This window comes from Neofelis nebulosa, chromosome 9 (genome assembly GCF_028018385.1).
Source record: "Neofelis nebulosa isolate mNeoNeb1 chromosome 9, mNeoNeb1.pri, whole genome shotgun sequence".
Classification (NCBI taxonomy): domain Eukaryota; kingdom Metazoa; phylum Chordata; class Mammalia; order Carnivora; family Felidae; genus Neofelis; species Neofelis nebulosa.
The window spans coordinates 19,523,327-19,549,234 of NC_080790.1; the positions used below are offsets into that span (position 1 = coordinate 19,523,327).

The following is a 25,908-nucleotide window of genomic DNA, read 5'->3' on the forward strand; positions in this document are numbered from 1 at the left end:
ATGCTTTGCATTTCCCTAGCGACTAATAATGTTCAGCACGTTTTCATGTGCTTGTCAGCTGTATATCTTCTTAGGTGAAATGTCTGTTCATGTCTTTTGCCCGTTTTCTAAATGAATTTTTTTTGTTTTTACTGTTCAGCTTTGAGAGTTCCTATATCATCCAGATACAAGTACTTTGTTGGATATGTGGTCTGCAAATATTTTTCCCCAGTCTGCAGCTTATCTTCATTATTTCACAGGGCCTATTGGAGAGCAGAAGTTTTCAGTTTTGATGAGGTCTAATTTATCAATTTTTCCTTTTAAGGATCATGTTTTTGGTGTCAACCCCTTTATCATTTTAACTTAAATATCTAGTATTCTCTTTCTGATTTGCTGTTGTATGTAGTTCATAGCACACACATTCTTCCCATTGTGCATGTGAGCTCCATCTCATGCTGGCTCATTTCTTCGTCTCTCTTGTATATTATGAGCTCATTTTGGAGGATCTAGGATGTTCTTTTTTTTTTTCTTTCTTTCTCATTTTAGTCCCTTGAACTGTGGGAGCCACTTTGCTCTGATGTTTTATATTTTCTCTTGCTGGGGCTTCAGAAATTTTGGGAGTCCTAGACCAATTTGGGAATTTCCACACCTTAGGGGCACTAAAAATATGAATTCCCACACCCTCATTTGAATAGTCTAGAGTTTTTATTCCACTGTTGGACACGTAATATATCTAGTATTAGGCACAGGGACCTTTGGGGTGCCCCCCTTTTTTTTCTTTAGTTCCCTTTTCATAAATTTAATAGACCACCTTGGCCAGGTCCCAGTTCCGACACCCTGCCTTTCTTAAGTCATGTATTTTTCCCTATGTGGATGTTCAATCCCCAGCCTCCAGCCCCATGCCCTTATAACCAGGTCCAGTATCCCACTTTGCCCGGTTACTACAGGATAATTGGAGTCTACTGCTCTGATTTTCAACCTACTTTTTGTTCTTGGCCAAGAGTTTCCCCTTTCTGTTTTTTCTTTCTTCCCTTCTTTCTCTCAGTCTCGACTAATTAAATTCTTTGTATTATTTTATACAGCATTTTGATATTTTTGTAGTGGAAGTTGGTCCACAATAGCTCGATACCCATGCTATTCTCACCAAAACACTCCACATGAGAACTTTATTTTATTTTTTTTTTTTTTCAAAGTACTCAGTAGAAAATTAAAATTTTACTTTACATAGTCCAAGTAAAATGTGACATATTTTTTTAATGAGAACTTTAATCATACAGGAAATTACATTTAATCTGAGAGGTAGAGAATGAAAAATTAAGAACACAGAGAGTATGAAACACAAATAACAGTGATATTAAAATGACAAGTTTGACAGGGAAGCCCCTAACATTTCTACACTCACCAAAGTATAGATTTGGATAGAAAGCATTATTTTTTTTTCTTTCAAAATCTTCCTGATTGTGTCTTTCTCTGATTCCATTTCTACCACCTTCCCTTGAATAGAGACTTTGATATTCCAGGGTTTGCTGAACATAAAGAGGTTTAGGCCTTGTCCTGAGCCTTGTTTCCTGAGTATGCTTCCTCATACTCTTTCACCCCCAACGCTGCACTTCAATTTTTAGTTTTTTCTACCTTAGCAACAGGTTTCCGATTCCCTAGTCCCTTCCCGTGCCTCTCACCTGGGATTGCTTTCTAGGGCTTTATCTCAGCAATTCCCGCTCTCATTTCACACTCTTAATCCCTAAATTGCTAGCCATTCTTTCCCAATTCTTCATGCCAAAAAGGTTGGCATAACTTTAATCTCTTCATGGGTAGAAACTTGATAAATGGAAAGAAAAGGTGGGGGGGGGGAGTCTCATGCAGGAAGGAATGTAGGAAAATTGCCACAGTTAAAGTGGAAGCAGAGAGGCCTTGTGTTGTAAAGCACAACCATGTCTTAATGCTCATATTTCATTTTTTTTCAGGTCCACACACATTTTTACTTCTCCATTTTGTGGAATCAATGGTGTTTCTGATTAAAGTCCTCCAAAGGATTCCTACTGCGTTTAGAGCAAAATTTAAATTTCTTGTAGTGACCTACAAGGACCAGCATGACCGGGTGCCTGTCTAGTTTCCAGTCTCATCTCTGTGTGTTCCTTTCAATAGGTGGATTCAAATCTTTTCTTATTTCTAGACATTTTTCTTGGATTCTAATTTTAAATATTTCTTCTATTCAGTACTTTGTTTTCATTCTGCAGGACTCTCTATTATCCATATGTTGGGTCTTCTTTGTGTATCTTCTCTATCTACCACTTTGAATCAACCTTAAATGAATGGATATCACTTCAAGTCATATACGTACTCAGTGCCTAGTATGATAATGTGTACCTCAGTGAAGGATCTGAAAAACAAAAAAGAGAAAAGAATCAAACATGTTGTATGTTGCTTTTTATGGCCAATAGTTAGTCTACATGTGGAGGCAGCTCACAGAGAAAAGGTGTCCAATGTATGATTAACTACTAAAATAGGGATAAAGATATCAGGTGATATAGGATTGAATTATGCAGTGAATCACGAAAACAAAAAGACTGCTTCTAAAATCCAGGCTTACTAGGCTCTGATGTGGAAATCTTGTCTTTTCCATTCATTTATCAATGCTTACATTCATCTTATTTCAACACTTGCTGACATTATATTTATACTTCACATTTTTTCACTTTTGTGCTGCTCTACAAGTTTTCCTCTGGCAGATATTTGATGCTTGTTATGTGTTGCCTCAGAATTTTGCACAACCTTCTGTCGTAACACTAACTACTTGGGTTGTCATGGCCCAGAGCAGGGGCTCTAAAATCTGATGGATCTGGGGTAGAATCGCAGCTCTGCCCTTTACTAGCTTTGTGACTGCAACCCAGTTACCTAACCTACAGCTTTATTTTCTTCATCTGTCAGACAGGGATAAGAATAAGAATAATTATAAGTGTTAAACTTGATAATGCATGTAAAGTGCTTAGTACAATGTCTGGCGCCCACTAAATGTCAACTTACCTTTACAGGCACCTCTGTGTCTCCCCTCCTGTACTATGGTCTCTGTGGAGACAGGAACACAGTCCCAGTAAGTTTATTGAGTGAATTTACAGCTCTATGTAAATGTTCTTTTTCTTGACCAAAGGTCATATGCCATGTTGGTTCACTCTCTAGGGGGCTCTTTTACGGAGTAAAGAACCCCAAAGAACCTCCTTCATGCTCATCTGGTAGGGCATTCTTAGAAGTAAATAATCTAGTTATTGATACTTGTTCTCCCTATCTGTGGTTTAGCAAACTCTTGTTGATGCATTTCCCCAGAGATCTTGTGTCCATTAGTTTTCCTGGCCACTTGCCCTATTGAAGACATGCCCGCAGTTTTTCTCGAATGGCTAATCATTTTTCCTTTCAAATTTACCTTTACTTATTTATTTTTTAAACGTTTATTTATTTACTTTCAGGAGGGGAGGGGCAGAGGAGAGGGAGAGAGAGAATCCCAAGCCTGCTCTGGGCTGTCAGTGCAGAGCCCTGTGGGGGGCTCCATCTCACGAACCGTGTGATCAGGACTTGAGCTGAAATCAAGAATGAGATGCTTAACCAACTGAGCCACCCAGGTACCCCTTAAATTCACCTTTGAATCCTTATTCCAGGGTACACTGTATGCAGCTAAACTTATTTTGCATTTAGCAACTCTGAGAAATATAAACATGCAATTACAGGACACATTATCCTCTTTCCTGTAGTTACCCCAATGTTGCTTTCCCCGTGAACTTTATTAAGAGTTTAAAGGGGGAAACCAACCTAGCTATCTTTCTCTTTGACTTACTGCAGTAATTAAAATAGTTCCTTTAAAAGTAATGTGTGGATATATTTATAGAAATATAGGTATAGTTGTGGATATACTGGAGATATGTACATGGTTGTATATATGGATGAAAAAGTGTTGCAAAATATATCTCAAAAAGTTAATGGTGGTAATTGGTAACCATTGGGTGGTGATATTATGAGTATTTATTTTTTCTTTGTACTTAAAAAAATATTTTTTAATGTTTATTTCTTTTTGAAGGAGAGAGAGACAGAGTGTGATTTGGGGGGCAGGGGGGCAGAGAGAGAGGGAGGCACAGAATCCGAAGCAGGGTCCAGGCTCCGAGCTGTCATCACAGAGCCCGATGCTGGGCTTGAACCCACGAACCGCGAGATCATGACCTGAGCTGAAGTCCGATGCTCAACCGACTGAGCCACCCAGGCGCCTCTTTCTTTGTACTTTTCAACATAAATCCTTGTTGGGTTGCTTTCCTTTCTGCTCTCAGTTTAGCTGTGACAATTTTCTCAGAGACTGCTAATTGTCTTCAAAGTCCTTTTTTCCATTCTTCTTTAGTAATAGAATTTTTAGCTGAGTACAGGGATGCCCAGAATAAATACTACGTTTTACAGCCTCTCTTGAAACTGGGTTTGAGCCACATATCTACCTTCTGGTTCATGGGATGTCCTTAGAAATGTCACGTGCGATTTGGAGAAAGGGTCCTTGAATAGGAGATGTGCATTTTTCCTCTGTTCTTTGTCCTTACCGACTGAGAAGCAGATGTAGGGGCTAGAAGTTGATAAGCCCTTTTGGATCATGTAGACAAAGGTCCCGCTGCAGGGACAGCAAACTGGAAAGCTGGAAGAAGCCAGGACCCATGACGACTTTGTTGATGGGCCCATCCACGCTTCTAGGCCCCTCCTCTCTGGATGGCTTACATGAGAGCAACATGGATGTTTAAGCCACTATTAATTTTGATTTTATGGTACAAACAAATGAAATCTTAACTGACATGGAATTAGTGTATCATTCCTATTATGCTTTGCCTCAAAGGTGAAGAATTTATATTATATGCTCTTCCCTGGACATGTATAACATAATTTCCATAAGTGAACTGTTCTGCCTTAGTTCTTAAACTGTTTTACGACTGTCCAGTCTCACAAAGCTCTAGTTCCATGGCCACATCAGTACACATTTTCCAGGAGACAAATGTGTGTGTTTGTGGCAGAACCCGTTTGTCGTCGCAAAATTTTAGAAACCACTGATTAAATGGTTAATGTAAATTAATGTAAACATGGTTAAATAAATTGTGGTATATTTCTGCTATTGAATATTATACAACAGTGAAAATTCATTAACTATAATCATATTATTAATAAATCTCAGGAACATAATGTTGGGCCAAAAGAATAAGTCCCAGAAGATGACGTATACGTTCAAAAACAAATAAAAGGAGCATAAAGTTTTGGCCCAAACATATGTGTAATAAAATGTACAGAGAAGCGGGGCGCCTGGGTGGCTCAGTCAGTTGGGCGGCCGACTTCAGCTTAGGTCACGATCTCGCGGTCCGTGAGTTCGAGCCCTGCGTCGGGCTCTGTGCTGACAGCTCAGAGCCTGGAGCCTGTTTCGGATTCTGTGTCTCCCTCTCTCTGACCCTCCCCCATTCATGCTCTGTCTCTCTCTCTATCTCAAAAATAAAAATAAACGTTAAAAGAAAAATTAAAAAAAAATGTACAGAGAAGCAATAGTATGATAGAGGGGCCTGGGGGGGCTCAGTTGGTTAAGTGTCCAGCCCTTGATTTGTGGCTCAGGTCACCATCTTACAGTTCCTGAGATTAAACCCCCAGTCAGACTCTGTGCTCACAGCATGGGGCCTGCTTGGGATTCTCAGTCTCTCTCTCTCTCTCTCTCTCTCTCTCTCTCTCTCTCTCTCTCGCCCTCCCCCAGTCACACTCATGCTCTCTTCCAAAATAAATAAATAAACTTAAAAAGAAAAAACCCAGGGTATGATAAAAGCAAAATTTAAGAGGACGGTTACTACCGAGCGGGCATTTGGGGGATGCGACAGAAGAGGAACACGTAGGTCAACGTAAGTCATGGAGGCCTTTTAGCTCACGGGTTGAGAGTTGGATCTGAGTGGTTTATTGTATTATTATATAGATTATATAGAGTATCAATCAATTCAATGAAGTTTATGTAAGGAGCAAAGGACAAATCATAGTCCTTGATTCATGGCACATTATTAACATGAATCAGGATTATGATTAATCCAGTCTTGTGCTTTTGAAGTTCACAAAGCAATCATAGTACTTATGAAGCTGCCTATTAGGCAGGACTCGTTTTATTTCTATAAACCAGGCAACAAGCATGGATGCGTTTCTATTTGTGTACCCAACTGTTTCCCTATCCAGGTTTTTAAAAATAAACTTTTAATTTTAGAATAGTTTTAGATTTACAGAAAAAAAGTTGCAAAAATTGTACAGTTACTGCAAACACCCCACCAACGACCAACTCTCTTTTACCTAAGTGTTAACATTTTACATTACTACGATACATTTGTTCCAATTAATGTACCAGGGATGGTACGTTATTATTAACCCTAATGAGATTGTAAGCGTCCTGAGAGCAGGGCTTGTGTGTCTCAGCACTCCCAAGCATCTTGCCTCTAGTCGGCTCCACGTGTGGGGAACTGATGAGGAAATTAAACTTCCTAAGTGACTAAATTATCCGCAGAAATAAGGCCCATATTTCATGATCACTTATAATTTGCTTTAAGCAGCTAAAGCTGCTTTGAGATATAACCCTGAGCTAAGTTGGGTTTAATGTTCTTAAAAGTCACTGTTTCTGAATTATTTACAAGGGTTCTCATTAGAATGAGCGCAGGGAGCTGAGTGCTGAAGTGGGTATTTTTTTTCTTCCCTCGGTTTCTTTTCTAAATCAGGTCACAGAAAATGGATGCTATTTCTTTAAATAATATAACCAAGCTGATCCCTGGATTACAATTAGGTTACGTAACTTGCTTATGAGCTGCTTTTCATTAAGACTTGCAGTGGGCAATGGGGCTTTACATTTCAGAGCAAAGCTGGAGAACAATCCTGCTAAAAGCCAGAACACATGCGGTGTCAGAGGCAAGGACTGTAATAACATCGGCACGGGAATGAGTTCAATGTAGGCGGCTTCTTTTCTCTTTAAATCCTTAAAACATCCTTTGTCCTACCAAACTGCCTGGTTCCAAATACATCTAAAACATCCGAGAGAGAGCGGAGGGCCCTCACCAGGAGGGAAGGTCGCTGTGGCTGGTCCCCGAGAGGCTGAGCAATGGGGAGCTCTCTAGGGAGGACATTATCAAGTTTCTGCAGAACCATGGCTCTGTTTCATTTCTTGCAGAACACAAGTTACTAGGAAACATTTAAAAAATGTGGCCAAGGGAGGTAACAAAAATCCTAGCATCCGCCTATAACCATATCTCTGCAGATGGGCATTGCAGAGGTACGTACGGTAAGTAAAGTAAAAGGTATCAGACCAGGTAGAAAACAAGAAGCTTGATGTCAAAAGAAGTGAGAGTCGGAGGAGATTCTGGATGGGGCTTCATCAAAACATACAAACATCTGTTCTTAGAAGTGGGGATACAGGGGTGCCCAGGTGGCTCAGTCGGTTAAACGTCCAACTTCGGCTCAGGTCATGATCTCGCGGTTTGTGAGTTCAAGCCCTGCGTAGGGCTCTGTGCAGACAGCTCAGAGCCTGGAGCCTGCTTCGGATTCTGTGTGTCTCTCTCTGACCCTCCCCCACTGTGCTCTGTCTCTCTCTATCAAAAATAAATAAATGTAAAAAGAAAAATTTTAAAAAAAAGTGGGCATACAGCCAACTTTCCCCAAAAGGAAGTTGTTCATCCTTGTAATCCAGGGTACTCACTGCAGGTGGAGACCATTTTTTGATACTCCTAGAAAATACACCTCACAGAACGCGATAAATGCTGGAAATTGAAAGTTTACACGTTAGAGTAAGCAAAGGGATCAGAGAATGGGACAAAGTGCTCTTGACAATAAATATGCAGGAAAAACTCTGCTGGAGAGTGACCCGGAACAGGCTCGTAGAAAGAAAAGACAGTGTAACGCCCAAATTCTACCGAATGCAAAATTCCTTTTGGAAATGGAGTTACTGCATAGTGATTGAAATAGCAATCAGGAACAATTCAATGAACTTGGAGCCCTTTATGTACTTGAAGAAACACCTGTGATTTGCTTCCCGGGAACAGCCAAAAGTGTAATTCTTTAAGCAGTTAAAGTTTGCTTCTTAACTTTTGATAAATGTGATCTGATCCCAAACTCAAGAACAATATCTTATTATGCCGCTCTATAAAATAATGAATAGAGAGAAGTTCATCTCTTTTGTCTTCTAGTTAACTTAAAAAAGTTATGGTTAACTTTCAACTACTAATATTTAATATTTCTAGTTAATGTTTGTAAGTTTTTTAACTTTAAGACAGACCTTTAACTATCAATAATACTACCAATGCAAATGTAAACTGCATGCTTGAATGCAAAGCAGTTAATTAATTCTAATGGTATTGCACATTAATCTTGGCTTCAACGCAGTCTAAAACTTGCCTAAGCCCTGTTGGTTGCTGGGGAGTCTTTGATTCTTGTGTGTGTGTCTAATTTACTAATGAACTTGGTGTCATTTAGGGCTGAAGCAAGCACATCTGAACGGGTCTGGCTGCTCTGGGCAGCTGGGGAAGGGCACCCACAGTGTTCTGAACAGAGTTGGAAGAACACCAGCGCTGAGATGAGTCAGAGCCTCTCAAAGTGTGTGGTGAGTCACAATCAATGCCCCCCACCCTACCCCAGCTGTAACCAAAAAAAAAAAAAAAAAAAAAAAAAAAAAAGTTGGGGGGGTAGTTCTAAAAGGGAAGCAATTAAAGGACACACCACAAATCTCCTCCCTCTTATCCTTTGCACCCTGAGTGTGTCTTCCTAAGAAGGCACAGACCAGAGACCATAGTCTAAGTGCTGGCCAGAAGGAGAGCCAACAAAGCTAACTCTGATTCTAACCGTAGCATGACAGACCATAAGAAAGGGGACAGACGGGCCAGCACTTGCCACTGGGGTGTGATCCCCAGCAATGAATCTTGGAGAATCTGTAAGTGGTCCCAGGATCCAGGGAGATGTATCAGGGAGTGTGTGAGCCCTGCATCTCAGACAGTTGGGTTAAGTTTAACTCCTTCTGTCATTTATGCTTGTGATATTGGGGCAAGTCACTTAAAAACTCTGAACCATATTTCCCTTATCTGAAGGTAGTAATATTCTTTCCCATTAGGTGGTTGGTTTGGTGATGGGGGGTGGGAGAAGGGACTGCAGGTTGCTAAGCAGGATTTCATGGTATTGCTCAGTTCAACACTGAGCCTAAAATGAAGGAGGTACTCCATAAAGTAAACACTGAATGACTAAGTAATCCTGCCCCTGGATCATCTGGGTGGTGCTGTGCTTGATACCCGGTGGATATGTTTTCCAGGACACAATTTCTTTAGACCCTCCCACATTCCCCAGAGATCAGGAACTGTCTGTCTGTCTTCTAACCTGGGAATTGTGTATGTTCTATGAGGAAACATTACATAGAAAAGCTACAAGTTTAAGTGTCTAAAGGATCAAAAAGCTCGGTCCGGTGACCTATAGATGCGTACAACCTTCAAAAAAATGGCTCTCCCCTGCCAATAGGCTACCACTGAAAATTAATATCTTAAAATTTTTTTTAATTTTTAATTTTTTATTTTGAAGAGTATGGGAAAGGGGCAGAAGGAGAGAGAGAGAGAAAGAGAGAGAGAGAGAGAAAATCTTAAGCAGGCTTCGAATTCATTGTGGAGCCTGACACAGGCTCAAGTCCATGACCCTGGAATCATGACCTGAGCTGAAATCATCAAGATCCGGAAGCTCAACTGCTCAACTGACTGAACTACCCAGGTACCCCTTGAAAATTAACATCTTAATGATGGCGAGAAAGCCAGAGGCTTTGTTAGTGCTCACTTTGGAGAAATACCTTTCAGCATTTTACTGAAGCCTTCTTCTCTGAAAGGCTTTGTTTTGGGTCCACCCAACAAAAAGAATTGCAGATAAGGCACAGAAGCCCTATCTAAAACCTCCAATCTAATAGAAGGAAATGACTGTGCAGAAGTCTGGAGTACAGAGGCAGGCTGCCGTAGGAAAAGCCTGAAGACAGAGTCGTGAGACAGTCTTGCTAATTTTTGTAATTCTCACATGGCCTATTGTTCCGTCATGCAAAAAAAAATAATGCTAATGCTAATGAGGTAATCGTAATCATGTAATCGCAAACATCCCGAGTACCTATTCCATGCCAAACAATGTGCTGAGAGCCTCGTGTATCTATAGGTTGCTTCCTTTAATGTTTACAACTCTACTAGGTAGCTTCCGTTATTGAAGCAGATTACGGATAAGGGAATTAAAGCAAAGATTTTTCTCTAGGAGATGCTAAAGACATTCATTTGCTTGTTCATCTGAATTTCAGCACCTTATAAAAATTTAGGAAACAAAAATGGAAGAAAAATTGTGTTTTGCTTCTAGATGCTACTAGAAAGGGGAACGAAGAAAACTAACATGACTTGAGTAGTGATTATGTGTCAAGCACCTTCACATGTGTGATTTCATGTGCGCTTCATTTGACGGGTGAAGAAACGGAAGGTTAGAGAGGAAGGGAAGTTCAGGTAGAGCCCAAATATGCCTGACTCCAAAGTCCACGTTCCTCCCATTCTATCAGTGAGATTCTGGCTCTGCCACTAGCTAGCTATCAAAGTCACTTACATTTTCCAAACCTTAATGGTAAAATGCAGATAAAATGTCTGCCCATATAACCCTTAGGACATTCTGAGAAATCATGTGAAATAATTGGAGTGGTATAAAAAATGAAACAGGCACAGATCCCAACAGCAAATAATCCAAATTCAAATACAAGAGTTATAAACATAACTTCTTTTTGTAAGTTAGGTGTCAAGACACCTGGCTGGCTCTGTTGGAAGAGCATGCAACTTTTTTTTAATGTTTATTTATTTTTGAGAGAGAGAGAGAGAGAGAGCGCATGAGCATGAGTGGGGGGGGGGGTGCGCAGAGAGAGAGGGAGACAAAGAATCTGAAGCAGGCTCCAGGTTCTGAGCTGGCAGCACAGAGCCCAACGTGGAGCTTGAACTCATGAACCAGGAGATCATGATCTGAGTTGAAGCTAGAGAGAGAGAGAGAGAGAGAGAGAGAGCAAGAGTGCATGAGTGGGGGAGGGGCAGAGAGACAGGGAGACACAGAATCCGAAGCAGGCTCCAGGTTCTGAGCTGGCAGCACAGAGCCCAACGTGGAGCTTGAACTCGTGAACCACGAGATCATGATCTGAGTTGAAGCTAGATGCTTAACCAACTGAGCCACCCAGGCACCCCACCATGAAACTCTTGATCTCAGGGTTGTGAGTTCAAGCCCCACAGTGGGTGTAGAGATTACTTAAAAATAAAATCTTTAAAAAAAAGTGAGGTGTCATCATACCTGTCTGAGAAAAACTTTGGGAGCACAGAAAAGAGTTATTTGTGTTGTTTGGGTGAGCCATGGAAGAATCCATCTAAAAGGTAACATTTGAGCTAAACCTTTAGGATAAGGAGGATTTCATTAGGTTAAAAAAAAAAAAGAAGTAGAGGGAGGATATTATAAGGAGAAATGACAGAGGCAAAGGCATGGAGGCATGAAAGAATGTGATGTATCTAGGACACTGTGAGCTGTAGAGAATGGCCAGAATACCAGGTGCTCTGGGATTAACAGATGATGAGCCTAGAATGATTGGACCAGACTCAGAAGGCCTTGAATGCCACGTTAAGACCTTTGGACTTAATTCTGTAGACAAGTGGGAGCCACCAAGGGTGACTACCCAAAGAATCCACAAGGACAAAGAGTCTGAGCAGGGCCTTTTGCCATCCTGTTCTTGTGATGATCACAAAGTCCCATGTTCAGAACATCACAGTCTGTTGCCATGGAAATAGTAATGGGCCTCACTATGGGAATAAATTATCCTCATCATTATACCTTTCTTCCAAGGAACTCAAAGTGTTTGTTGTATGTGTTTTCTTTTTCTTTTCTTTTCGTTTCTTTTCTTCTCTTCTCTTTTCTTTTCTTTCTAACAGAAGCACCAGATGGTGGTTAAGGGAAGGAAGAAAGCCTAAAGACTGTTGAATTAAAGGAGATTTCAAAGGAATGGAAGGAAAAACACAAGTTGAATTTTGAAAGGTTTAATCAAAACAGATGGCAGAATATCTCAGCCTGAGGGAAGGGGAAAATTGTCTCAGAACCCATCTGAAGTGGGAGCTTCTTCACCCTTGCTTCCTGGGTCCCTGTCTGCTGCCTCTCTGCAGGCTGACAGTTCAAGCTGGATAATGAGGAAGGAGAGGCGCATGCCTGTGTGTGTGTGTGTGTGTGTGCGCGCGCACACTCACACGTGTGTGAGTGTAGGAGATAACATATATGCCAGACACAAGAATTAATGTTGTTGAAATGCTTTTTAAAGTAAGTTGCTATAAATACTGATTTATTGTGCATGTGATCTTTATTTTCAGACAAAACAATTTTTTTTAAATAATCAACAGAAAGTTTTACAATCTTTACAAAATTGTAAAGGGGTATAAAGAAACTATTGTTTTTGTGTACACACTTTCCTATATCATCCTAACCTATTTTAATTCAGTCTTTGAATAGAATACTCCTATGAGATGGGTAGGCATTGCTATTCTTTTTTTTTTTTTTTAATTTGAGAGAGAGAGAGTAGGGGAGAGGGACGGAGGAGGAGGAGGAGGAGGAGGAGGAGGAGGAGGAGGAGGAGGTGGAGGAGGAGGAGAGAGAATCCCAAGCAGGCTCCATGCTGGGGCTTGATGCCACAACTCTGGGATCATAACCTAAGCCAAAATCAACCGACTGAGCCACCCATGTGCCCTTGTTATTCCTTGTTATAAAGGAAGACAAGGCCCACAGGGCTTGTAAATATTACCCAGGCTATTTGTAAGTGGCAGAGCCTAGTCTGGAGTCTGGTTAGCTCAGGCATTTTCCGAAGTTCCAAAAGTGTTCTGGCACTGCCACTATAAACCTGAGAAAAACTGGGCAAGTTACTCTTCCTTTCTGGGCCTCAGTTTCCTATGTATGATCAGAGGAAAAGCTGTGTCCACTCCAGCACTCTTTAGAACCACAAACAAGAAGTATGAAGAATGAAGAAGAGTGAAGAGCACTATGCATATTTTCTGATGGTCTGTGCTCATCATTTGAGCTCTCTGGGTCCCTGTCTTGCCAGGTTGCCTGAGTTATTTTGAAGGGACCAAGTGTGTTCTGAGGATTGAAATACTTATTTCAAAACAAAAAATTATAGGGGTGCCTGGGTGACTCAGTTGCTTAAACATCCAGCTCTTAACTTCAGGCTGGGTCACGATCTCACAGTTCGTGGGTTTGAGGCCCACATTGGGCTCCTTGCTGATGGTGCGGAGCCTGCTTGGGATTCTCTCTCCCTCTCTCTCTTCCCCTACCTGACTCGTTCTCTCTTTCCCTCTCAAAAAATAAATAAATAGACTAAAACAACAACAACAACAACAACATATAAAATGCAAAAGGCGGGGAGAAGCTAGGGCATTGGGGTACATGTAGTGGTTACATTTACACAACACATGTATTTAATGAGTGTCTACTATGTGCCAAGCACTGGCTCATTGGAGGATATACTACAATGAACAAAACAGAGTCTGTCCATATTAGATAAAGTGTTAGTCCACAAAATCTATAAAGAACTTACCAAATTCTACACCCTAAAAACAAATAATCCAATGAAGAAGTGGGCAGAAGACATGAATAGACACTTTTCCAAAGAAGACATCCAGATGGCCAACAGACACATGAAAAGATGCTCAACATCACTCATCATCAGGGAAATACAAATCAAAACCACATTGAGACACCACCTCACACCGGTCAGAGTGGCTAAAATTAACAACTCAGGAAACAACAGATGTTGGTGAGGATGTGGAGAAAGGGGAACCCTGTTGCACTGTTGGTGGGAATGCAAACTGGTGAGGCCACTCTGGAAAACAGTATGGAGGTTCCTCAAAAAATTAAGAATAGAACTACCCTACGACCCAGCAATTGCACTACTGGGTATTTATCTAAAGGATACAAAAATGCTGATTTGAAGGGGCACATGCACCCCAATGTTTACTGCAGCACTATCAACAATAGCCAAATTATGGAAAGAGCCCAAATGTCCATCAACTAATGAATGGATAAAGAAGATGTGGTTTATATATACAATGGAATACTACTTGGCAATGAGAAAGAATAAAATTCTGTCATTTGCAACAGTGTGGATGGAACTGGAGGGTATTATGTTAAGTGAAATAAGTCAGTCAGAGAAAGACAGATATGTTTTCACTCATATGTGGAACTTGAGAAACTTAACAGAAGAACATGGGGGAAGGGAAAGAAAAAAATAGTTGCAAACAGAGAGGGAGGCAAACCATAGGAGACTCTTAAATACAGAGAAGAAACTGAGGGTTGATGGGGGTGGAGGGAGCGGGGAAAATGGGTGATGGGCATTGAGGAGGGCAGTTGTTGGAATGAGCACTGGGCATTGTGTGTAAGTGATGAATCTACTCCCAAAGCCAAGAGCACACTGTATACACTGTATGTTAGCTAACTTGACAATAAATTATATATATAAACAAACAAACAAAAAAAACCAACCAGGGTCTGTCTGGCTATCCTAGGGGGCCTAGAAAAAGAGCAGTCATGCAAGATTTTCCACCTGGAAGCTGCATTTAAAATGAGCCATGGGGTGCCTGGGTGGCTCAGTCGGTTAAGCATCTGACTTTGGCTCAGGTCATGATCTTGTGGTTTGTGAGTTCGAGCCCCACATTGGGCTCTCTGCTGTCAGCACAGAGCCTGGAGCCTGCTTCAGATTCGGTGTCTCCCCCTCTCTCTGCCTCTCCCCCATTCGCACTCTCTCTCTTTCTCAAAAATAAACATTAAAAAAATAAACAAAATGAGCCATAATCCTACGTGAAAGATTACTTCCTGAATTTGTATCTTGTACCTTCTTCGAGGAGGGAAGGAAAGTTCCATCACTTTTAACCTGCCCTAACAGTGAAGCATGTGTCCCCACTCCCTGTGCATCCTTACCGCATATAATGCTTCTCAGCTTCCTGAATGTTTCTGAGGTTTAGATATGAACCACACATTAGACGGATGGAGGCAAAAAGCCTTGCATTTGAATGCTTTATCATTCTGCCTTTTATGGACTGCACTACTTCATGGAATGTACTAGTGGTTGATAACTCAACTGGCTGCACGTTGTGGTTTTGCTGTGAGTGGGGAAAGGGAAGAGGTGGGGGAGGAAGAAGGAGTACACAGAAGCCCAGCCCAGGGATGTGCTGGCTCCTTAGCTTCAGGATGATCTTGAGTCCTTCTGAGCTGTCAATATTTTTCCATTAAAGACTATACCTTTTGGTCTCTAATACATTCTCTCTCGACGTACTTTTTTTTTTTCTGCTGCCCCACTCTGACCACCTGATGCAGTTCTGTGCACAAATTTTACTGAAGCTTAAGCACATTGGCAAGTGTTTCTTACCCAAGGCCTTTGGGTATGGGGCCGGTGGAGCCAGGGAAGTGAATCCCGAATGGGTTATAAATGCCAGGGGGGTTAGGAGAAAATTGGAAGAGTCTGTAACCAAACAGGGCTTGGAAAAACCTGGAAAGGCAGCAATGAGGAGCAGTGGCTGGGAGCAGAGAAGTGGAAGGGTCTGGGTGGGGGTGGGGTGGGATTTGGGAGACAGAAGCCATTAGAGAGATCTCAGGCATTTTCATGGCCACGGCAGGTTCATTTTAAGGCAAGGATGGAAGAACATAGGACATGGGCCTTGGCCTTGGAAAGGATTTTGGATTTTATTCTAGGAGTTATTGGATTGGATGTTAGGTATGATTGTGAAGGAAGAATCAAGGAGCCAAGTGATGGTACCATTTATGGAGGTGAAGACTTTTAGACAAGAACCAGGATCCTCGACTCTGAAAAAGTCATTTCATTTTGCTTTTGTTAAGTTTGAGTTGTGTTTGGATGCAGGAGCCTGAAACCGAGGAGAGGTTTGGGTTGAACAGTGAATTTGAGAGATGTCAATATATAGACACTTAGTACGTATTCAGATGTAATCATCTAGGGAGAGAGTGTAAAAGTATTCTTCTCTGCATTTTCAAAGAAGAGAGAACTCAGGGTAGGGGGAGATTAAGTACCACGTCAGACAGACCCATACAGCCACCAGTAATCGGTGGAACCGAGATTCAAACCAAGGTCCATAATGGGTACAAAGAATAGTTAGTTATTTTTGTTGCTGTTTTTGTGGCTATTTTTTTCTTGCTGAGGTTAAGGCTTGGCTCTATTACATTTATGTAAAACCAGCTTAGCACCCTAAATAGCCCTGTAAAAATCCTCTGCAATGATAGTCCAGTGCCCTGGGAAACCCCCAGGCTCTGCCTCCCACCTGTCATTGTAAACCACTTGCCTTGTCCTGGGATCTCAATTCCTGTTCCTTTGCCCAGCACCTGGTTATTTCTGTCTCTTAGCCCAGATCCTTTGGCCTGGCACTTCAGTGGGACTCTCTGGCATGTTTCCAGCTTTGCCCATGCTTGCTATCTTTCCCTTGACTCCATCAGTTAGAGCCCACGGGCCAGTCTTTCCTCATCTCTGAGCCTAGTCCTGGATCCCAGATCCCTGCAGCAAGTAGGGTTCCCTGGTATTTGCATGTCTTAAAAGGAAACCTTAGGCAATTTCCTGTCTCTGTACCTTAATATATATTCTTTCCATTAAAGGCATCTTGGACATATTCTTCTTACTCCTATCTTATTTTTCCAGACTTGGGCTAATCAAGTAAGATACGATCTTCATTTCTTTATCTTGGATCTTCTGAGCCTTCTGTTTTGCTTTTCTCTTCCATCTGTCCCTTATAGACTTTTATACCTTTAAAAAAAACCTACTTTACCTTCTTCTTCTTGTTTCCAGATATCTTTGTTTTTCTTGAAGACCTTTTATCATTTCACGCCTGTGTATTGCTCTCTCCCACACTACATCTGATTATTGCTAGCTTCAATATTAAAATAAAATAGTTTAAACTTCATTGATACCTTTTGACGTTGACCAGTTCTAGCTCTTGCTCTGAGATGTCTTCTTACAATCACAAATATTGTTTGGGAGACAGCCAGGTATCTAATCATGCATTTCCTTCATTGCTAATATAGGGTGACCTTCAGGTGGACTTCACCTATTGGTTATCTATGGTCAACATTCATTCAGATTGTCCAGTAGCCATGCTGGCAGCCATTTAATATTTTAAAGATCACCCTGGCTAAAATACTGATCTTTCTAGAATAGAGGCATACTGAAAATGCCACCTGTTAACTTTAATCAGCCTGAGAACTCATTGATACTAAATGTCAGTTTATAAGACTCTTGGTGGCCCACTGATCTCCAAGTTCTTCCTGGAAATAGTGTGATGAAATGAACACAGTAACATCCCAAAGAGATTTATAGGGCTTCCTTGCTCTGATTGCTGTTGCTATGACTACCCAAGAATCTGGATTTCCCTTGCCCTTGTCCAGGGATTCTCAACCAGGGCACCTTTGACCCTTGGGGCAATAGAAGAATCTCTAGTTGCAGGGGGGGAGGATTGCTTGGAAAAACACATTCAATATTAGAATATACTTTTATGTTTGAAAAACAGATGTAGTCTTTTCACTATTCAGACTAAAGAAAGTAAAAATGAGCATGTGCAGAAAATAAAATAATCTCAATGGGGCAGCCAGGGAGAGGGCAGTGTTTTTCTAATTTTTGTGGTTGTTGTGACCCATAACAAAACAAGAAATACATTCTACATCTTAATTTAGTACACATGTGTGTATGTGTGAATAATTAAAACAAAAAATTTTAAACAGTTCTTATTCTTTTAAAAAATAAATTGCTGGTCAGGAGCAACTGCATTGATTACATGATCCATAGTTTGAAAACATTTCCTTCAGGTGATAGTGTTAGAATCTTTTGTGGTTTTTTTTCAATATATGAAATTTATTGTCAAATTGGTTTCCATACAACACCCAGTGTTCATCCCAACAGGTGCCCTCCTCAATGCCCATCACCCACCTTCCTCTCCCTCCCACTCCCCATCAACCCTCAGTTTGTTCTCAGTTTTTAAGGGTCTCTTATGCTTTGGCTCTCTCCCACTCTAACCTCTTTTTTTTTTTTCCTTCCCCTCTCCCATGGGTTTCTGTTAAGTTTCTCAGGATCCACGTAAGAGTGAAACCATATGGTATCTGTCTTTCTCTGTATGGCTTATTTCACTTAGCATCACACTCTCCAGTTCCATCCACGTTGCTACAAAGGGCCATATTTCATTCTTTCTCATTGCCACGTAGTACTCCATTGTGTATATAAGCCACAATTTCTTTATCCATTCATCAGTTGATGGACATTTGGGCTTTTTCCACAATTTGGCTATTGTTGAGAGTGCCGCTATAAACATTGGGGTACAAGTGCCCCTATGCATCAGTACTCCTGTATCCCTTGGGTAAATTCCTAGCAGTGCTACTGCTGGGTCCCAGGGTAGGTCTATTTTTAATTTTTTGAGGAACCTCCACACTGTTTTCCAGAGTGGCTGCACCAATTTGCATTCCCACCAACAGTGCAAGAGGGTTCCCGTTTCTCCACATCCTCGCCAGCATCTATAGTCTCCTGATTTGTTCATTTTGGCCACTCTGACTGGCGTGAGGTGATATCTGAGTGTGGTTTTGATTTGTATTTCCCTGACGAGGAGTGACGTTGAGCATCTTTTCATGTGCCTGTTGGCCATTCGGATGTCTTCTTTAGAGAAGTGTCTATCCATGTTTTCTGCCCATTTCTTCACTGGGTTGTTTTTCTGGTGTGGAGTTTGGTGAGCTCTTTATAGATTTTGGATACTAGCCCTTTGTCCGATATGTCATTTGCAAATATCTTTTCCCATTCCGTTGGTTGCCTTTTAGTTTTGTTGGTTGTTTCCTTTGCTGTGCAGAAGCTTTTTATCTTCATAAGGTCCCAGTAGTTCATTTTTGCTTTTAATTCCCTTGCCTTTGGGGATGTGTCAAGTAAGAAATTGCTACAACTGAGGTCAGAGAGGTCTTTTCCTGCTTTCTCCTCTAGATAGTGTTAGAATCTTGGGTGAAGGTGCACTTTTTAAGCTTATTTTGTTTAAAAAGGCATTTTTTTTTTTAGAAGTTGACCAGGTCCTTCAGATTACAGACTTAACTTCCCTCTTTCCTTCCCTTCCTTTCTCTTCTCTTCTCTTCTCTTCTCTTCTCTTCTCTTCTCTTCTCTTCTCTTCCTTTCCTTTCCCTTCCCTTCCCTTCCCTTCCCTTCCCTTCCCTTCCCTTCCCTTCCCTTCCCTTGTCCTGTCTTCTCTTCTCTTCCCTTCCCTTCCCTTCCCTTCCCTTGTCCTGTCTTCTCTTCTCTTCCCTTCCCTTCCCTTCCCTTCCCTTGTCCTGTCCTGTCTTGTCTTGTCTTGTCTTGTCTTGTCTTGTCTTGTCTTGTCTTCTCTTCCCTTCTCTTGTCTTCCCTTCCTTTCCCTTCCCTTCCCTCCCCTCCCCTCCCCTCCCCTTCCCTTCTCTCCTCTCCTCTCCTCTTCAGGGTCTCTGTTACATTTCTTTTATCTCAACTTACACAGGCAATGTGTGAGTGCAAAACTAGTGTGCTAAGGAGTGTGGAAATCCTAGATTATATAACACACGAAGCTGGTAAATTGTAGGTACATGGTTTCATGATTTAAACTTAAACTTATCTGGCAATCTACTAAGAGCTTGCTTAATAAATTGATTATGAATAAATACATCGTTCATTCATTCATTCATTCACTTTATCTCGTGATGTTAGTTCTACCAGGTAATGTGTGCCCCTCAGTCTCAATGAAAGCCCAGTTCTTAGCTCACCCAGCTTACAGGGAAGCATGGTCTGATTTCCCTACATACTTAAAGTCTCACTGTCCCACACAGGATGTGTCACACTCCACTCAGCTCCCACACAGGATGTGTCACATTCCACTCAGCCTCTTGATATCCTCCCTCATCAGCATCTCCTGGCTACTCTCTTGCTGGGCTTCCTCTTAATCTACTGTTTAACTTAACCTTTTTCTAAGAGTGACTTTCTGAGCTTTTCTTCTATTTCCTGATCATCCAGCTCCTCTATTGCTTTCACCTTTCCCTTCCCCAGAAGGCACGAGCCCAGAGCAGGTGTGTCACCTACCTCGTCTATCAGACAACTGTGCAAGCGTAGTTTCTTAAATCCAATCTGATATTCTTTTTCCTGGTATAAATTAGTAAGATTCGTTTTAACATTTCAAGCTGGTGGGAGGAGGAGAGGACTACTTTATGGCCTCTGAATAAGGACAACTGCCCAGTCTGCCTATTCTAATTACTGGGGGCCAGTGGTGGTGGTGGTGGGGGGATGTGTGTGGAGGGGGATGGAGCACAATGCAGTGTTAAGAGCATAGATTTTGGAGTCGGGCACTTGGATCGATGCTCTGCCACTCCCTAGTGGCTTATGACTTTTCTGTCTCTTTTGGCCTTTGGTGGTAATCTTACTGCCTACTTCACAGAGACATGGTGAGAATAGAAAGAAAAAAAGGCGGGTAACACAGCACCTGGAGCCTAGTAAGTGCTCAGTAAGTGGAAGCTATTATCAGCTATTATCTCTTGGAAATGTACACTATGGTAAGGATGTCCACACACTCAAATCGAAATGGGAAGGCCTTTTTCCTTGCATGAATGAGGTACATCTTGTTGGCTTGTGGCTTCTCTGCTTCTCTCTGCACATCTATTTTCCTCTGTCTACTGATAGCTCAGTCTGCTTTTTTGTTGTTCCTTGCCTCTTCAATGTTAGTTGGCGATTTCAGCTACCACTGCTGTGTTTTTTAGTGCAAAGATCCAGGAGAGGGAACTAGGCTTGCCTAGTTCACCTTTTTGTCCCAGACCGTAAGGGTAGGATGGCCCTGAGTCTGCGGCTCACTTCATTAGTCATGCACTGTGTGACTACTTTTGGAAGGAGAAGTCATTGTTGTCTCCTGGGACTTACTCAAGAGGACACACTTGGGACAGAAGGTGGAAAATGTCTTGTCTCTAGTTGAACTTCTGGTTCAGCATACATCCTTATTTTGATCTAAAGAGTCCTAGAGGACAACAACAAAGGTCTACCAAGGTGACAAATGGTGCAATTAACCAGTCCATCACTTAAATAATGGGAGTGACCATTTGCTTTATGAAGAGAACTCTGCTTTTCATTAGGAACCCTCATGAGATTCATTCAAATTGTAGTTGCTTTTTTATGCACATACAATATACTTTATTTTACAGAGGGTGATCACCTATAGGTTTTTCTTAGGAAAAGTAAGTTTCCTGTTGTCACCACCACTTTTTACACAATACTCAGCCTAGCTCATTAATTTACATTCTTAGATATATACAAATCTTTTTTTCACTAGTTTATATATTATTGTATCCAATTGACAAACATTCTTCACTCAGCATCTCTTTTTACTTCCCCCTTTATTCTTTCTTTTTTATTTTTCCATTTTGTAATTTATTTTGGAGAGAGAAAGTGTGTGTGTGTGTGCACATGCACTTGAGCAGGGTGGGGAAAAAGAAGGAGAGAATCCTAAGCAGTCTCCATGCTCAGTGCAGAGGCTAATAGGGGTTCAGTCCCACAACCCTGGGATCATGACCTGAGTTGAAATCAAGAGTTGGATGCTCAACCGACTGAGCCATCCAGATGCCCCTCCCCACTCTTTCTTTCTTTCTTTCTTTCTTTCTTTCTTTCTTTCTTTCTTTCTTTCTTTCTTTCTCTTATGCCATTTTTGTTCTCACTTCAGTCTTATTTGTTTTTGCTGTTTTCTGTATATTTCACATTGGTGGACATTCAAGGACATTGATGAAAGAGCCTCCAACCAAGGGTTTCTAGTGCTGCAGCAGCCACATCCAGGCTTCCATAGCACAGGAATACCAGTACGTTGATCCTCCCATGTCTTGTGTATACTTCGATACCATGCAAGTGATTATAAATCCTAGTTCTACAGTTGAGTCTACACTCCAAAATTGTTATCAATAAGCTAGAAGACTTGACACTTTATAGAAACATGTTCTTATCAGATATAATGACCCTGACTCATTAACTCCTTAGTTCATCCCCCCCCACCCCCACCAATGGCTGCTATTTGGCTCTCTTCTGGATATTGTGCCAACATCTTAGCACATTTAAAATTAAATTTAGCGGCGCCTGGGTAGCTCAGTTGCTTGAGCATCTGACTCTTGATGTTGACCCAGATTGTGGTCTTGTGGGTCATGAGATCGAGTCTCACAATGGACTCCATGCTGAGCCTGCATGGAGCCTGCTTGGGATTCTCTCTCTCCCTCTCTCTCTGTCCCTCCCCTGCTTGTTCTCCCTTTCTCTCTCTCTCTCTCTTTCAGAATAAATAAATAAACATTAAGATTGAATTTATTGTATTCTCCCTCAAACTCTATCCCTTTCTAGCTTCTCTGTGGGCAACAATGAGAACGATGATGGTGAACGGTACTGTGTCCGCTTGTCCAGGATATTGTCGCTTGTGCTGCTCTTTCTCCAAAATCGCCGTATTTGTGCCTCACAAAACTGCTATGAGGCTGGTAGAGACCCTTTACAAATGAGGAGACAGCACAAGAGGATAAGTAATTTGTCCAAAGTGACAGAGGCAGGTCTTCTGACTGTTGGTTCTGTGCTGTAAGCTCAGGAGCACAACGCAGCACCTCAAGCTCTGACCTCAAGGTAGTTTCTGTTCCTTTCAGTCAGTGTGTCCCGCATGGAACACATCCGAAAGCTTTCCTGCTTTCTCATCTGCAGTGTCCCACACTTGCCATTGTCAAACTAGTTAGACCACTACCTCCCAGTGTGGGCCCTCATCTGCTCACTCCTCGGTCCCTGGGAACACCTCCCCTTTTCTGTTCTTCCCTTCTGCTCTACTCCAGCCTGAAGACATTTGTTGAGACATGAGTTTATTTTACATACTGTCTCTCTTTCACAACTTCTTCCCTTTTTGCCATGTCATTTTGAGGTCTAATTCTGGCTTCCTAGCAGGACCGAAATGCGGGTCTCGTATACAACAGCTGTTAGGACAGTAGCACCTCATTAGTAATTCCCACAGCCATTTGGATAGTAAATATCTGTGGCTAATTGGAAAAAAATCATATGTGTAAATATGCTGTTCTCATGATATCCCTCCCTCCTAGCCTACATCAGCCTCCCGTTTCCTATTTTAGAAAATTCAAAATAGGCCCTATATCCAAGACTGCCTGTTAACTGTGAATTTGCTGACCTTGCCCTAGGTACCAAAGCAATGCAGCACTGAAACTGTCTGTGCCAGCCTTCAAAGATGCATGTAGCCAGGGCCTCCCTTCAGGGGGCAGATGATGGAACCATCAGTTTCAGTGATGCCAGAGATTTCCCAAGGAATACGAAGAGAACTGACACTTACTCTGCACCTCCTTGATGCCAACACCAAGTATGGCATTGTATCTACTTTATCTCGTTGAATCCCAACATCAACCCTACAAAGCAGATAGAGATGGGGGTGGGGAAGGTCCCCGTGTGGCCACCCAACCTAAATTCAGAGACAGTAGTTTAAGGATAGGATCTGGAAATCTGGTGGCAAGGGACCCAGGTGTTTGAAGAATTAAGGAGGGCCTGAGAAATAGCTCCTTCTACGGAGAATGGGGCATATTCGGATAGAAGTGGGAGGGGTGTCATGAGTATTGTCAACTGCCTGTCACTAACATCATCTGCTGACTCTGCTGTGGGGGTTTTGCCTTAATCCTCCTGAGACTGCACAAAAGAGCAGAAACAAACAAAGCCATTTCACTTGAAAGCTATTGAGGCAGAATGTTATGACCTGAGGCACCCTTGCTGGGCAGCTCAGGTGGCAGAGTGCAGCCCACGGGACTCTGGAGAGACTAGACACAGACAGCACACAGTGACCTGGAGCATGAAGGCATAGGGCACCTGCAGCCTCAGCCTAGGCCTTGGCCAGTGGGCAATAGACTACCCCTGACATCAGAGCTGGGTAACAGGGACATGGTCAACTCACTCCATGGGCTGCTTGGATGACTATAGCTCTTTAAGAATGTCACGAGACAGCCACTGGCTCCATGTCACATGCCCCCTCCCCACTCCCAGAGCCATTTGGGAGGAAGTCAAAGAGGCCTATTCCACAACTGCTACTTTTGCTGGCACATTTTCATCACTCTCCGTTCCCACACCAGGCCACAAACCTATCTTCCTCTCCATTATACAGATGAGAAACTGAGGCTTGAGGAATTCACATCACTTGCCTAAATTAATACAATTAGAAAGTGGCAGCACTTGGATTAGAAGTTAGGCCTTTTTCATTTTGAAGCCCATGCTCTTCCCACTTTCTTGTTCATTCAACAAGCACGTATTGAGTGCCTACTGTGTATCAGGCACAGGAGGCAACAGGAAATAAATATAAGATTCTGCCCAAATGAACCCCACACCCAGTGGCAGGGGTTGGTAACTGTTCACCAAAATTCATGAGCTCTCCTTCTTCCCGGACTCATAGCTGGGCTATATTTCCCATCTTACTTTGCAGTTAGGTCTCCGGCTTGCTGAATGTGAGTGGAAATGATGAGTGACACTTCCAGGCCTGGCCCATAAAAACCTCCCTCACATGTTTCTCTACCACCCTTGGAAGCCATGTGTGGAAAATGGCAGAGCTGCCTCCGCTGATGAGGAACATATGATTTGGCCTGTTACATGAACAAGAAATCAATTTATCTTGTGCTTGAAACATTATACATTTAGGAATTTGTTTTGTTGCAGCACTGGCTGTATCTTAATTGAAACATACTCCCACACGAATACTGCCTGGAATGGTTTTCCTTGTACCAAAAAAAATGACAGATCAACTTTCCTCCTTTTTAAACGAAACTGCTTTCTGGAGACAACTCTGAAAATCTAGTGGTGTTCTATGGAGAACGATCACCTGTTGGCTGAATGGGCAACACCAGAGACTCACGAGAGAAAGCTTGCCTTGGTCCAGTGCTGCCCATACGAGGGACAATTCTTCCTAAGTATGGCTCTGTATTAGCCATCCCACTTTGCAAAAAGACCTGATGCTAAATCCTCCAAACTGGCTTCTATCAGTTATAATAAAGGTGACATCGTAACCTCTCTCTGCCCCCCTTTTGTTTTACTTTCGATTTGTTCAGATCTCAGGTTGCGAAGATGGCCACTTCTTATTGAACCCCTTCCGAGACCTTGAAGATTATAATAATCTTTGGACAAACCAGCGGTCAAGGGTTGATTAATTATATTACGGTGATTGTGCAAATAATCCTCACAATTGAAACAAGTGATAAACTATGATTATGTTTTGGTTCTAGTATAATTTTTTTCCTGAAGTCAATAAATGCCCTATTTTTGCTTTAAATATTTTTAGTTTTCTACGAAGTGATCATTATTTTTTCCAACTGCTAGGATTTCTCTGTCAAAGATTTTTAAACAGTACAGTAAAATCCTAACCATAAATGAAAAGTTGATAAATTATAAAACATTAAAATTAAGAATGTATGTTCATCAAATGGCTTGATTAGAAGAATAAAAAGGAAAAGCACAGAATGGCAGAAGATATTTGTAATACATGTATCCAAAAAGGGACTTATGTCTGGAATCTATAAAGAATCCCAATAGATCAACAAAAGAGAGCACAATAAAAAAAAATGGGCAAAAGATTTCAATAGCACTCCACAATAGAGGATTTCAACTAGCTCTAGACCTATGAAAAGGTAATCGACTTCATTAGTCATCGGGAAAATATACACTAACACCACAGTGAGGTCCTACACATCTACCAGAATGGTTAAAATTAAGAACGCAGATAATCCATGTGATGTCTAAAATGCGGAGCAACAGTAACTCTTACACGTTGTTGTTGGAAATATAAATCTGTGCAACCATTTTGGATAACTATATGTACTACCTATTAACGCTAACCTGACTCTGTGAATGAG

The 25,908-nt window shown here is 41.7% G+C and overlaps 1 long non-coding RNA gene across 2 annotated transcripts; it reads left to right on the top strand.

The window, feature by feature from the left end:
- The first annotated feature begins 3,009 nt into the window (after positions 1–3,009).
- On the top strand, positions 3,010–24,137 carry LOC131484460 (uncharacterized). Of its 2 annotated transcripts, none has more exons than XR_009248263.1 (3): positions 3,010–3,070; positions 8,467–8,593; positions 23,209–24,137. It is a non-coding gene; the product is annotated as an uncharacterized LOC131484460 (long non-coding RNA). The 2 variants fall into 2 exon arrangements; XR_009248262.1 differs by lacking the exon at positions 3,010–3,070 and adding an exon at positions 3,450–3,593.
- The last annotated feature ends 1,771 nt before the right edge of the window (positions 24,138–25,908 follow it).